This window comes from Muntiacus reevesi, chromosome 1 (genome assembly GCF_963930625.1).
Source record: "Muntiacus reevesi chromosome 1, mMunRee1.1, whole genome shotgun sequence".
Taxonomy (NCBI): Eukaryota; Metazoa; Chordata; class Mammalia; order Artiodactyla; family Cervidae; genus Muntiacus; species Muntiacus reevesi.
Genome location: NC_089249.1, coordinates 116,438,929 through 116,455,246, shown reverse-complemented (window position 1 = coordinate 116,455,246; position 16,318 = coordinate 116,438,929).

Below are 16,318 nucleotides of genomic sequence, written 5' to 3'. Positions count from 1 at the left end.
GAAAGCTGAGCGCCGAAGAATTGATGCTTTTGAACTGTGGTGTTGGAGAAGACTCTTGAGAGTCCTTTGGACTGCAAGAAGATCCAACCAGTCCATCCTAAAGGAGATCAGTCTTGGGTGTTCATTGGAAGGACTGATGTTGAAGCTGAAACTCCAATACTTTTGCCACCTGATGCGAAGAGCTGACTCTTTTGAAAAGACCCGGATGCTGGGAAAGATTGAGGGCAGGAGGAGAAGGGGACAACAGAGGATGAGATGGTTGGATGGCATCACTGACTCAATGGACATGGATTTAGGTGGTCTCCGGGAGTTGGTGATGTACAGGGAGACCTGGTGTGATGTGGCTTATGGGGTCACAAATAGTCGGACACAACTGAGCAACTGAACTGAACTGATGGTAACTCTGTGTTTAACCTTTTGAGGAACTGGCAAATTGTCTTCCACAGTAGTTATACCATTTTTACTTTCCTACCAACACTACATAAGCATTCCATGTTTTCCATAACCTTATCAATTCTTGTTGTTTCCCCTTAAAAAATTCTTGGCATCCTATTAGGTATGAAGTATCATCTCACTGTGGTTTTGACTTGCATTTTCCTAATGGCTAATGGTGTTACATATCTTTTCACAAGCTTGCTGGTCATTTTTGTAGCTTCTTTGAAGAAATGTGTATTCAATATTTTGTTCATTTTTAAATTGGGTTATTTGTTGCTGAGTTATATGAGTTCTTTATACATTCCGAATGCCAAATCCTTATCAGATATGTGGTCACTAATATAATCTCTCATTCTGTCACATCTGTTTTCCTCACAGTTATATCCCCAGGACCTCTTACAATTCCTAGAAGTAAATACATGCTGAATGAAAGAGGAGAAACATTTGGAGATATGAAGAGTCTGTAGAAGGTTGAAAATAACAAACTCAAAGTTATTATAAAGTGCAATATTCGTAGCATGACATTGTGTTTATCTGAAAGTTGTAATATAGAAACTGGGCTTAATAGGCCACACATAGGTCTAATTTGTGCTTCCCTCATAGCTCAGTCAGTAAAGAATCTGCCTGCCAATGCAGGAGACTTGGGTTCGAGTCCTGAGTGGGGAAGATCCCCTGGAGAAGGAAATGGCAACCCACTCCAGTACTCTTGCCTGGAAAATCCCATGGATGGAGGAGCCTGGTAGGCTACAGTCTATGGGGTCACAAAGAGTTGGACATGACTGAGTGACTTCACTCACTTCCACTCAGATCTAACTTACAAGAATGTTATGTTTGGGCTTAAAATGTCTTTATAAATGAACTTTTGATAATGTAGAATTTTCAACAGTGATATTTGAGCATGATAATACACCAAGAGTGAAGCTTCAGGTAGAGTTGATAAGGACCAGAATGCCATAGTGGTGCTTTTTTTTTTTTTTTTTTTTTTTTTTGGTAGCATGGCAATAGTAATATTGCCGTGTGTTTGTTTATAGAATGGTTTTTCATCTTCAAACTGCTTTTCAATCATTAATTAATACTCATAATGCTACTTTTAGATCTTTTATTGCATCCCTACTTATTCCGGCATAAAACTGTTAAGACAGGAAACACACACACATACACACACACACACACATACCTAATAGTACTGAGATACAAACATATCTGATTTTATCACCAGTTAATATCTATTTTTAATCTTTTCATTTCCTAAAGAAATGTTCCCTCTAGCTGCAAACTACTGAACTCAACAAGAGAAACTCTGGAGGAAAGTGAAAATGGGGCAGAGGACCAAATGTTCTCTTTGTTCTTTCTTGATCCAAACTCCATTTTTGGAAGACACGTGGACTTATGATACAACTGCTAATATGAAGGGGTGACACAATAAACACTGATATTTAAGGAAAAGGAGCAACTTGAGGACATATCTCTAAGAGAAAAAGACCTCCTTAGGATCCTAAGATATATCCTCATCTTTTTAGGGTGGAAGCCAGATCTTTAGTGAGGACCGAGTTGTGTTCCCCCCAAATTCACATTTAAGTCCTAATCCCCAGTACCTCAAAATGTGACTGTATTTGGAGACAGAGCCTTTAAATTTGCAAATAAGGTAAAGTGAGCTCACACGGGTAAGCACTAATCATGACACAGGGAGAAGACAGCCACCTACTAACCAAGGAGAGAGGCCATGGAAGCTAGCCATGCTGATACCTTGGTTTTGGACTCCTAGACTCAAGAACTGTGAGGAAATAAATTTCTGTTGTTTAAGTCTGTGGTGCTTTGTTATGGCAGCCCAGAGAACTTTTCATATAGTGTCAAACGTGCTTTATTATTACAAGACTCCTTTCCAGAGAAATTCTGGTTATATCTTAAGCAAGTCCTTTAAATACAAGGTTTTTTTGGGTTTTTTTGATTTTTTTTGACTTGGCTGGTGTAATCAATCATTGATTTATTTTTCTAACTATAGTGCACAGTCAAATAAGATCCAAGCTAGGGTTTTCACTGAAAGAATAAATCAAGAATTGAATTATTTTAAACCCATTGGATACTCAGTAATAATTTTCACTAATACTCAAATGTCTTAAAACAGAAAGTATTTTTAACTTCTTTCATTCCAACATACGGGAGGTCTTATGTCTATGAGAAGCAGAGGGTCACAGCTATATTCAATGAGCGTTTCTGTATACTCTTAAAAGAATATATGTGTACACTGTCTTATAGCTTACAAAGTACTGATAGACTATTATCTCATTTGATCTTTAAAACAACACTGAGATAAATCAAGGCAGATGGTATATTCTTGTTTTTTTCTTTTAACTGATGAGAAAACAAAAGCTCAGAAAAGATAAGTTACTTCCCAACAGTCACACAGCTAGTAGGATCACTGTAGAAAAGACTCTGCTATGGGCTGACCAAACCAATTCTTTTTATCTCCTAGACCAATGGTTAGCAAAGTGTAGTTCATTCACCAAATCCAGCTTGAATGTAAGTGAAAGTGAAAGTCACTCAGTGGCATCCAACTCTTTGCGACCCCATAGACTATACAGTCCATGGAATTCTCTAAGCCATAATATTGGAGTGGGTAGCCTTTCCCTTTTCTGGGGAATCTTCCCAACCCAGGGATCAAACCCAGGGGTCCCGCATTGCAGGCAGATTCTTTACCAGGGAAGCCCAAGAATACTGGAGTGGGTAGCCTATCTCTTCTCCAGCAGATCTTCCTGACTCAGGAATCTAACTGGGGTCTCCTGCATTGCAGGCAGATTCTTTACCAGCTGAACTACCTGGGAAGCACCAAATCCAGCTTATTTCCATAAATAAAGTTTCGTTGAAAAGCAGCCACACCTATTTATTTACATATTGTTAGGGACTGCTTTTGTTCTACAGTAGCAGAGTTGAGTAGGTGAAACAGAGATTGTAAGACCCACAAGCCTAAAATATTTACTATCTGGCCCTTTACAGGGAAAAGTTCACTGTCCCTGTACTAGACATACAACTAAACTACATTTCCCTGAAACTCCTCTCACAATCCAGGATTTCTCTCATGCTTATCCTGGGACTGAATGCAGAGGAGGTGACGGAGGATTCCAAGGCTTCAGGGAAGCCTGAAGCACTGGATGGAAGAGAGGGTAGAGAGGCGTAGAGCACATCCATACTGCAGTACACCATCGATTTAGGACCCACATGAGAAACGTTTGCTTCTTGCTTTTTGTATCAAGTCACTAAGATGTGGTAGTTTTTACAGCAATTAATTTATCATGACTAAGACAAAAGAATAACTTTTTTTTTTAATCTGAATCCAGAACTCTTCCCCTTCTTGAGAAGGAATAATGAGTCACGAGCAAGTCTGGAGCCAAGAGAGCATCACCCTAACTTCCGGGCAGAGTAGCCTTAGAGCACAGGTGATGATGGGTTTCATCTCATGTGGGCAGTGTGGCCGTCTCCAGTATCCAAAGAAGTAGCAGCAGGCCAGTTATCAACACCTACCATGGGCTCAGGAATGGGGAGAGGTAAGACAATCAAGGATTTTGCCATGCACACCTCTGAGAGACAACCTGAATAATGGGAACACCTGTTCTACCTCTAAGGATATGAAAAGGAAAGTTTTCAGTCTGAGCCACATACTTAAATACGCTGCTACTGATTTAATACAACCAGAAATATATCCTAAATACCAATTTCAAATGATTTGGAGTTGGGGCAGGGGAGGCAAGGGGAGCTGTTTAACTCAGAGAATTGAAAAATTAAAATTAAAAAAGACCCCATAAACTGAATTTCGCCACTTAAGATATACTAGGCTTCATACTAGAAATTTGATTGCATTTTTGTTTCATGAAAACTGACAGCTGCATTCCAACCATTCACATGGTTTACCCAAGCTACTTACTTGCTACATAGGTAGATACTTCTCAATGGCCTTCCCTCTAAGCAGAAAGGGTGTTTATCATTACTGTTCTTATTGTTTACTTTCCTAAGCTTTTCAGTGTTTAGTTGGCAGTCTCAGAAGAAAGATTCTCATGAAAAAAATTCCATTTGATTGGGAAAAAGATGCAATTAAGAAAAAGAAATTATCTTTATGTCTCTTTCAACTTGAAGTTATTGCTCAAACAAACCATGGATCTCAAAACTCTGCTTGTGTCTTCAATGTTTTCTCATGGTTTCTCCCCGAGTGAATGCAGAAATCCTCAAAACTATGCTCTGTTCTGAAGTTTCATTATGTATCTTCCATGAGTGTTTACTTTTGAGGCAATTATAGTAAATAGAAATGAGGTGGCAATAGGCTATTTTCCACTAACCCTCTTTTCCCTTATTTTGGTAACACTATTGTAGGTCATTCTCCCCTTGCTGAAAATTTTCCATCCTGTTTTCCAGCATATCATTTTTATGTATTTGCCAGGTTGCTCACAGGCACTGCAGCACCAGTGAAAGGTTTGTGAACCATTCGGTAAGTGGTTCCTGCTCGAATGAATTACCTAGCTTTCACGAACAGCCATGCAGAAGCAAAGCAGGCAGAAAAATAATGAATACATTTGTACCTTGGCACTCTTCTCAGCTATGAGCTTCTTACAACCATACAATTTCCCCACGAGGAAAGACAAGATTGCACTGTCATTAGAATAGGTAATCATTAGATTTATCTTTTATATAATTTGTAGCATCTTAAACTATTCTATGTAGCCTCATTACTGCCAGGAGTCCTCTTTAAGTGAGATGATAAGTAAATAAAGTAGAAATTACACACCAACAAGAACCTGGAATATGTTGTTTTAGTGTATGTCTGAGAGCTCCCTTTAGCAAACCTAATCTGCACAGCAGTTACCATTATTTCTACCTCAATGAGCATCTCCTAATTGCTGTGCTATTGCTTGTGAAGAAAATATATTATTAAAGTCCACAACTCATGACTTGTTGCATATCTACCCATGAAAAAAATTTAAACTTCATCAGCTTTTAATCTGTTTCAAATGGGATGATATGGAGAAGGGGTATTTTCCATTTCCTAATATCAATGTATCCTTCTAACAGTCAAGATGCATTCATAATTTATTCAAAGACCTGAAGATATTATTAAACCAAATCTATTTAATTCTCCATGAATTGGCTAAGGATGATTCTGGTGGTTTTTGTAATGAACAACAATTAAAGGACTCTGAACCCACTTTTAGTTGTTGATGTTTTATACTCTGCTGTTGGTCTGCTGCCAGTTAATGATTCACAGAGCATTAAAATCTTGTATTAATATTATCTTTACAAATGCAGTGTTGCTCAGTGGAGGACAAAGTTTCCAAAGGTTTCTTTCTGTGTTGGGTAACTGTTAGAATTTTTAGGCAATATTTGAAGCTGACATATTGGACTCTGGCATTTAAAATCTCAAGATTTTAAATTAAAATTTTTTAATTTAAATTAAAATTTTTTAGGCATTTAAAATCTCAAGACCCATGTTCTTCATTTCCTATTGGATATTCTAGCACAGGTCGGTCACACCACCTGGCTTTCAGTCAAGGTGAAATCAGAACAACCTTACGGTTTCTGAATGAATTTGAGCAGAGTAATAAATTTTAAAACTAGAATGGATTTCATTATTCAATAACCAATTACAAATTCTTTAATGATTCAAAACAATATGGATCAAGGGCCATATGTAAATATCAATCAACAATACAGACAATTCAGGAATGCTAGGTTAGTACATTATTGTTCACTTGTGGCAGAAATTTGGAAGAATTATCATCAACAGTCAGTATATTTCTCCCAATATATATTGAGCGACTAAGCACAGCATATATTCCAATAAGTATTTGATTTTTCTAGGATCCTTGAGATAATATTTTGGTCAGAACTCAGGTAAGTCTAAAATATTTATGAGAGTCAAAAAACCAGAGGTAAAGTTCTCTTTCATTAAACACTCTGCTTTGGGAGTGACACATCAGGTGGTAAAAGATTAGGTTGGCATCAGCCTAGAGGAGCTAAATCAACCTGTACGGTTATCCAAGCCAGTGACCCAATCTTGTCCCACAGGGCTCAAATGGATGGATCCATCCTATTATCCTTAAGGTTCAGGGTCAGTTTGGTTTGAGAATGGGTGATGAAGAGCTCTCCTTACCACCGCCACTCATAACACTCCCAAGCCCATCAAGAGCCTGGTGAGCCCTGTGTATACAAATGTCAGTGTAGCTTTTCTCTAAAAAGTAAGGCTCTTTAAAAACAATACGAGCCTGTTGAGGAGAAAAGGACAGAAAGCAAAGGAGGGAGGTCCTACAGTATTTCCTTCATTAACCTTTGCCTTCAGCTTTTTGCAAATGTTCCAACATAAAAGCTTTGCCTCTAAATTTTCCACAAAGAACATGAAAGATATCATACATGTTAGTAGCGCATATGATTAAGAGACTGAAATCTGAAATCACATCACTCAACATTCAAATTCTGGCTCTACCATGTACTGCTTAGATGAGTGATCTTTTGCAATGTCTTGTTTCAGCTTTCTTTTTTTATATATAATTTTATTTATTTATTTTCAGCTGTGCTGGGTCTTTGTTTCTGCATGCAGGCTCTTCTCTAGTTGCAGCAAGCTGGGGCTACTCTTTATTGTGGTTCTAGGGCTTCTCACTGTGGTGGCTTCTCTCGTTGTGGAGCACAGGCTCTAGGGCACGTGGGCTCAGTAGTTGTGATTCCCAGGCTCCAGAGCACAGGGTCAACAGTTGTGGCCACAGGTTTCGCTGCTCCGCGGCATGCGGATCTTCCCAGACCAGGGATAGAATTGGTCTCTCCTGAACTGGCAGGTGGATTCTTTACCACTGGACCATTAGAGAAGCCCTGCTTTAGCTTTTTATCTATAATGGACATAATCATAGTTCCTACCCCATAAACTTCTTGGAAGAATTAAATGAATTAGTGCATGCAAAACCCTTAGAACAGCAAGTATGAAGTGTTCACTAAATGTTAGTCATTATTTATTCAGTGGACAGATACTTATTGAGTGCACACTATGTTTAAAACATTATATAGGCACTGGAGACTTAGCAGTGAGTGAAACAGATGAAATTTTCTGCTTTCTTAGGGTCCATTTCAGACAATAGACCAATGAGTAAGACATAAAGTATTAAAATGATATACCAAACGAGTTAAGTGCTTTAGAAAAAAATTAAGACAGAAACATTAAAAAAACCACTGACATTGTAACCTTGAGTATAGAAAGAGGAGGCTTTATTGAGAAGGTGACATCTTAGAGCAGACCTAAAGGAGATGAAGGAGTGGGCCAAAAAATTTCTGGAGGAAGAGAGGTTTGTGCAGAGGAAAGAGAAAGTACAAAAGATCTGATGCAGAGCACATTTGATTTATGATGTGTTTTAAAAATAGCACAATAAGTATTATCTGGCATCCCAGTTGGTAAAGAATCTGCCTGCAACGCAGGAGATCCAGGCTCAATCCCTGGGTTAAGAAGAACTCCTGGAGAAGGCACTGGCAACCAACTCCAATATTCTTACCTGGGAAACCCCACAGACAGAGGAGCCTGGTAGAATACTGTCCATGGAGCCCTAAGAGTCAGACACGGACTTGGTGACTAAACCATCACCACCATTAGCTATTATTATTTTGGTTATATTTGCATCCCTAAACTCCATGATGGCAAATAGGTGGGTGGAAAGTGGAAGCAGTGACAGATTGTCTTTTCTTAGGCTCCAAACTCACTGAAGATAGTGACTGCAACCACGAAATTAAAAGACGCTTGCTCCTGGGAAGAAAAACTATGACAAATCTAGACAGTGTATTAAAAAGTAGAGACATCATTTTGCCAGCAAAGGTCCATCTAGTTAAAGCTATGGTTTTTCCAGTAGTCATGTATGGATGTAAGAGTGGGACCATAAAGAAGGCTGAGTGATGAAGAATTGATGCTTTGAATTATGGTGTTGGAGAAGACTCTTAAGAGTCTCTTGGACAGCAAGTAGCTCCAGTCAGTCAATCCTAAAAGAAATCAACTCTGAATATCCATTGGAAGGACTGATGCTAAAACCAAAGATCCACCTGATGCAAAGAGCCAACTCATTGGAGAAGACCCTGATAATGGGAAAAATTGAGGCCAAGAGCAGAAGCAGGGGACAGGGGATGAGATGATGGATGGAGACACTGAGTCAATGGACATGAGTTTGAGCAGACTCGGGGAGATAGTGAAGGACAGGGAAACCTGGCATGCTGCAGTCCTTGGGGTCACAAAGAGTTGGGCACAACTTAGCCACTGAACAACAACAAGCTCCTTTTACAGTAGAGACCATATCTATAACCTTTTCATCCATTATAAGGCTTGGTTCACTGCTAAGTGGAGAGTAGAGCTGGTGTTTCTTATAATAAATTATTGACTCTGTATCAGAATGACAGCATTTGTTTAAAAAGAGTAAACCCCATGTCGGGTCTATAGAATCTTGAGGTCAGATCCCTGGAATCTGCACTCAGGTATTATTGGTAAACACATGCCAAGCTGATTGATTCCTTTTTATTTCTATATAGATCCATAGGTCTAAATTGCATGGGTCCTACCTTGCAGACGCCCTATAGATGGATGAACTTGGAATCTACTTTGGAGAGAGATGCGGTGTTTGATAAAAGTCAGAAAGCATGCTGGCATACATTTACATTGGATGAAATACCAATTCCATTTAGCTACAGTGTGAAATTCTTCTTTTATTTGCATGGGAGATCAACCATATAAGGCATAATAACTTCTTTCAAAAGTTCATTGCTAGTCCCATACTAGCTTCTCCCAGCAGGAATGGCTGGCAGCTCTTCTTGCAGTAAGTGGAAAGCCGTAGTCTGTCAAAGCATCAAGCGCTAATGAAATAAACAAAAACTTTCCTTACCTGAGGCAGGTGCCAAAGCCTGCTAGTCTAAGTGCCCCCACTGGACACAATTTAGACTTGCTTTCAAATGCTAAAAACAAATAGGTTCTCCTAAGTGCAATTAAAGCTAAGCCACACATTGAATCTACTGATACTGATGGAGTTATTTTGACTCCAAGGCTCTTAAGAGTTTTTCCTGAAAATATCACATAATTTGGTAATTATTGTTTTATGCTAATATATGACAGGGAACGTCAAAAACATTCATGAGCTTCCCAGTCTTTCTTTTTAATAATCTTGAATCAATACTGAGTATTTCTCCAAAGAACAAAGTAGTTACTGTGTCATTATTGTATAGTATGATTTAATTTAAATGATTAAATATGCTGTTTTAATAAGAAGTATTTCCATATTAAAAACACTTGCTATTCCCTCCTGTTCCATAGCTCCCCCTCTCTACCCTGGAATAAAAACCTAATTTCCAACCTATGCCAATTATTTTACTATTCCTTTTAACTTAAGGGTTATATTGGAGAGATTTTGTTCTTTTTCTGTTACTCAAGCCAATCTGAAAAAGCTCCCTACTCCCAAATATCTCTAGTTATTACAATCAAAAATTTAGACTGTGGGCAAATGAAACTTCTATGTCAGGATGAAAGAGGGTTCTATTAATCAGTATGTCAGGACTACAGGCTTAATTAAACCAGGACTGTCCTCAGCAAAACAGGAAATACAGTCATCCAGTCTAAAGGCTTCCAAAGTGGCGCAATGTTAAAGAATCAGCCTGCCAACGTGGGAGACACAAGATATGTGGGTTTGATCCCTGGGTCAGAAAGATGCCCTGGAGAAGGAAATGGCAACCCACTCCAGCATTCTTACTGGGAAAATCCTATGGGCAGTGGAGCCTGGTGGGCTACAGTCCATGGGGTCACTCCTAAGTCTAATAGAGGGTGTTGATGAAATGCTTAGAAACAATGGCCCACAAAGAAGAGAGAAGAGGATACTGCTGTCGTCTTCCCTAACATGGGAGAATTCAGCCTGCTAAGCACACTAGTCAAGGCCCTGGGGTTCTCTGCCAGCCCTTCCCCATCCCCATCTTTTCTCCCCATCCAGTCTCCTCATCCCCTCGTAGGTATCCAAACCCTAAGCAATTGTAGCAGACACTTCCTTCAAGCCCACATATAATGAAATCCTTTACTCCCAGGGCCATAATAGACTCTAAGCAGAATGTATTTAATAACCATTCTCCACACACACTCCAAGTGGCCCCTAATAATTTATTATTATTGACCAATGAGATGGAAGTTTCTAATTTGTGACTGTCACTCTGGTCCAATCTAGTGTCATGCCAACTTCCATTGCTCATACTCTCTAGTGGTAAAGACTGAAAATTATACTATCATAGAAATGGGTCATAATTTAGTTAACGAATTCTCTGTGAAACAAGCAATACCTCCTAATTTTCTTACCCTTATAAGCAACTTGGCAGTAAAAAAAAATAATGTTACTAAAATTTACAAGAATATAAGCTGCATAAGGTAAGATGGTGAGCCTGTTCTGCTCATCTAACACAAAGCCTGGCACTTAGTAAGTAGATGCTTATTAAGGATTTGGTGACTGACAGAGGGAAAGAAATCAAGAAACAATACAATCCACCATTATAAATGTAAAGGAGGACAGACGAGGGAAAATTAATTTACTTATGAGGAATTAGAAAAAGATACAGACAAGAACTAACATTTGAGTGGACCTTAAAAGGATAATTAGAAATTTAATAGAACAGGAAAATGTGGAGGCAAACATTTCAGATAGAAAGAACAGTAGGAAGTAAGAATTAAAATGTAAAAGTACATTGGGTTTTTAGAAAATGTGAATCAATGTAGTGTTCATTTTGGGGTAATGATGTAATTCTGGAAGAGTAATAGGCTAAGACTAGGTTTTGAAAAACCTTGTACATATGCAGGAAAAGGTCCCTTAGACACAGTTATTATACTTTTAAACATTTATTTTTAATATTAGACAAGTGTATAAAGATATTTGTTTAGGAATGTTTATCACAAAATTTATTACAATATTTAAAAGTCTAAGTAACATAAATGAACATTAAAGGGATTTGAAAGTTGAATGAATGATGGTCCACCCATAAAATGTACCCGCTAAAAATGATGATGAAGATCTTTATTTATTGATATGAGAAAATATACACACTACATTAAGGGGGAAAAGAAGGCTACAAAATATGCAGAGCATGGTCTCGTTTTGTTTTGTTGTTTTGTTTTAGGTGATATATGCATAGAAAAGAATCTGGAAGAAGAAATACCAAAATGTTCAGTTCAGTTCACTTCAGTTGCTCAGTCATGTCCAACTCTTTGCGACCCCATGGACTGCAGCACGCCAGGCCTCCCTGTCCATCACCAATTCCCAGAGTTTACTCAAACTCATGTCCATTGAGTCAGTGATGCCATCCAAACATCTCATCCTCTGTTGTCTCCTTCTTCTCCTGCCTTCAATCATTCTCAGCATCAGAGTCTTTTCCAACGAGACAATTCTTCACATCAGGTGGCCAAAGTATTGGAGTTTCTGCTTCAGCATCAGTCCTTCCAATGAATATTCAGGACTGATTAGGATGAACTGGCTGGATCTCCCTGCAGTTCGAAGGACTCTCAAGATTCTTCTCCAACACCACAGGTCAAAAGCATCAATTCTTCGGCGCTCAGCTTTCTTCACAGTCCAACTCTCACATCCCTACATGACTATTGGGAAAACCACAGCTTTGACTAGACAGATCTTTGTTGGCAAAGTAATGTCTCTGCTTTTTAATATGCTACCTAGGTTGGTCATAACTTTCCTTCCAAGGAGCAAGTGTCTTTTAATTTCATGGCTGCAATCACCATCTGCAGTGATTTTGGAACCAAAAAAATAAAGTCTGCCACTGTTTCCACTGTTTCCTCATCTATTTCCCATGAAGCAATGGGACCGGATGTCATGATCTTAGTTTTCTGAATGTTGAGCTTTAAGCTAACGTTTTCACTCTCTTTGTTCACTTTCATCAAGAGGCTCTTTAGTTCTTCGCTTTCTACCATAAGGGTGGTGTCATCTGCATATCTAAGGTTATTGATATTTCTCCCAGCAATCTTGATTCCAGCTTGTGCTTCATCCAGCCCGGCACTTTGCATGATGTACTCTGCATATAAGTTAAATAAGCACGGTGACAACATACAGCCTTGAGATACTTTTTTCCCAATTTGGAACCAGTCTGTTGTTCCAAGTCCAGTTCTAACTGTTGCTTCTTGACCTGCATACAGATTTCTCAAGAGGCAGGTCAGGTGGTCTGGTATTCCCATCTCTTTCAGCATTTTCCACAGCTTGCTGTGATCCACACAGTCAAAGGCTTTGGTGTAGTCAATGAAGCAGAAGTAGATGCTTTTCTGGAACTCTCTTGCTTTTTCGATGATCCAACAGATGGCAATTTGATCTCTGGTTCCTCTGCCTTTTCTAAAACCAGTTTGAACATCTGGAAGTTCATGGTTCACATATTGCTGAAGCTTGGCTTGGAGAATTTTGAGCATTACTTTGCTAGTGTGTGAGATGAGTGTAATTTTGTGGCAGTTTGAGCATTCTTTGGCATTGTCTTTCTTTGGGATTGGAATGAAAACTGAGCTTTTCCAGTCCTGTGGCCACTGTTGAGTTTTCTAAATTTGCTGGCATATTGAGTGCAGCACTTTCACAACATCATCTTTTAGGGTTTGAAATAGCTCAATTGGAATTCCATCACCTCCACTAAGGCCTGGTTGACTTCACATTCCAGGATGTCTGACTCTTGGTGAGTGATCACACCATCGTGATTATCTGGGTCATGAAGATCTTTTTGTATAGCTCTTCTGTATATTCTTGCCACCTCTTCTTAATATCTTCTACTTCTGTTAGGTCCATATCATTTCTATCCTTTATTGTGCCCATCTTTGCATGAAATGTTCCCTTGGTATCTCTAATTTTCTTGACAACATTTCTAGTCTTTCCCATTCTATTGTTTTCCTCTATTTATTTCCATTGATCACTGAGGAAGACTTTTTATATTTTAGTAATGGTTATTTCAGGATGGTGTGATCATAGAAAATGTTTACTTCCTTGTTTTATATATATATTATATATACATATATATATAATATAATATATACACATATAGTGTTTTTTTACAATGTACATGTATTATTTTTACAATCAGAAAAAGCAAAAAAATTTAAGAAAGTTAATTTTATTGGTAAGTATACTTACCAAGTAAGGCTTACTTCATTTTTCTTTTGTTTCTGTGTCTCTGACTCTTCAGATCATAAATATGTATATGTATCTTTCATGGTCATCTTCACCCTGGCTAGGAACACTTGAGGTCAATTTACTTAAGTGTCCCTAAATGTCTGAGTAGCGCTGCAAGAAGATTAGAAAGAAAATTGTATTCTACTTGCAAGATAATAGTCATGATTTTGGAATTACAGGTCCAACTGCAACGTGGTAAGAGAACTGAATTTTTAAAAAGTAATCATTAAAGGCACAGGCATTGTGAAGACCCAGAAAGGAAAAAGGACAGTCTGAATGAGGGAATGATCAAATTGAATGATCATATTGGGAAAGACACATTCATAACCCAACCTTGGTTGTGTAAAACTGTGGTAATTGTAGAAAGTCAGAGAATGAGATCAGATTTGTCAGACAGCATTAGCATCAACTCTTCAGAGACCAATTATAGTCTACAAAGACAGAAGTATATCCAAACCTTAAACTGGGGTATCCCAGCTCTCTTACAGCTGATACACAAGACCCACCAGTTCTTAAGACATAGCTGTAATACAATTGGGCTTCCCAGGTGGCACTAGCAGTAAAGACTCTGCCTGCCAATGCAGGAGACACAAAAGACACAGGTTTGATCCCTGGGTCGGGAAGATCCCCTGGAGTAAGAAATGGCAACTCAGTCCACTATTCTTGTCTGGAAAATTCCACAGAGAAAGGAGCCTAGTGAGCTACAGTCAAAATACAGATAGTGACGGAAGACATGATAAAAATACATATTTCTGAAATTTAAAAGATACAAATGATAAACTGGAAAAAAATGAATAAACAAGATTCTCACTCAGAAACAAAAATGAAAGCAAGATATTTAGGAAATTCTTACTTTTAATTATTTTAAAATGTGACAAATATATATATAGCACTTGTTTTATTATTATTTATACAATAAAAAGGTACTTATACTTCACTACTATATCCTCAGTGACTGGAATAGTGTTGGGAACATAATAGATGCTCAACAAATGCTTATGTTCTGAATTTTTTATTAGTAATTTTAGAAAGAAATATGCAACTGGTTTAATTTTCTGCAAATAATCAAATCAGAGAACTCAAAAATAATGATTCTGGTGAACTATATTAAACTCTGGATAATAGATATGAAGTTTGAATAATTGAAAAACCATTTATATTTGATGCTGAGACACAGAAGGGCCCTGCCACTTTAAGCATTCTATAATGCTGAACAGGAGAGAGTGAGAAAGTTTGGAACTGGAAATCAAATGTATGAATTCTGGCTCAACGCTTAACACTATGGCCTGAAAAATTGATTTATTTACTCTTGTTACTGACAGCTCCAATTACATCATCTTTAAAAAGATAATAATAATATTTGCCCCACTCATGTGACTAATTTTATACTCAAACTTGATCATATATAGTGTAACACTAAAATTCTAAATAAGAGCTATTTTGGTATAGAAGGGGATTTGAGAAGCAACCTTGCCTCCATTATATTTCATTAAATAAAGGCCTTGAAAATTGAGTAGTTGGAAAAAGATCAAGTTGTTGTTTTCTATTAAGCACATTATAAACATTATCTCTTTATTCTGATATATAAACAGTATCCCTATTTTAAGGATGAAGAACTGATGTTTAGAGAGGTACAGAGATTAGGTCAACACTGTACAAGCTGTATCTGATGATGTGGTTCAATTAATACTAAAATGCATTTCTTTAGCAATTTTATAAGAAGAATCATAAGAAAAATATGTAGAGGTCCAAACTTCTGTCAGAAGCCATTGTTCATCAAAAATAATCATTTAAAAGTCAATAGAGGCAAGGTTAAGAAGAAAATAAGATTATTTTAAAAGGCACCCAGAACAGCTTCTAACTGTATTCACTCTATGTAAAAAGCACCGCAAAAAAAAAAAATAAATAAATAAAATAACACCTCTGTAAAGGTTACTAGACTTCAGTGTTAACTTTAAATAAGCAGTTTACTTGCCATATGAGACAGGGATCTAACTTTATACATCTCCCCACATGCAAATCATCCTGAAGATTACTTCCCAGAGAATTGAAATCTGGAAGAGAGAAGCCCCCTCATTCTGTCATCAATGTCTGCTGATTTCAGTGAAGCATAAAGGCAACCAAGCACAGAAGGGGAAGCAGTAGGAGTAGAAGGCTTGTCATTGCCCAGCAGTATAGACTGTGTGATTGTGTCTGACCCTGAGTTCTGCATGGTCAACCAACTCTGCATTGAATACCCAGGGGATAATTTATCATAAATGAAAATGCTCTTGGTAAAGCTGGGGGAGGAGCCAGTGGTCATGGCTAGAGCTGGGATTTATGACATTATAATAAGTTAATTAACTGTTGCACTCATTGCCTTTTAAAGGATGAGAATAACATCCAAAAGCACATGCTTATTAGGAAAGATATCTTAAGGCATACCAAATGCTTGTTAGAGAAGGTGTCTTAAGATGAATTAAAATATGGAGTTTTATGAGGTGTAGGCCTACACATTAGTCATAAGAATTAGAGAATTACAGGCTAATGGTGTCATAAAAATTTGATTGGGTTACATTTGTGGATATGTGGTGAGATTGTCAGTTAAGAAATACAAAGGGAGTGCTAATAGGAATGAGTTAATTTCATTCCAAAATAACCAGTATACCTGAATATTTAGGAAGATTCTGAAACTAGCGAATAAGATGTTAATAAATGGAAAGAAA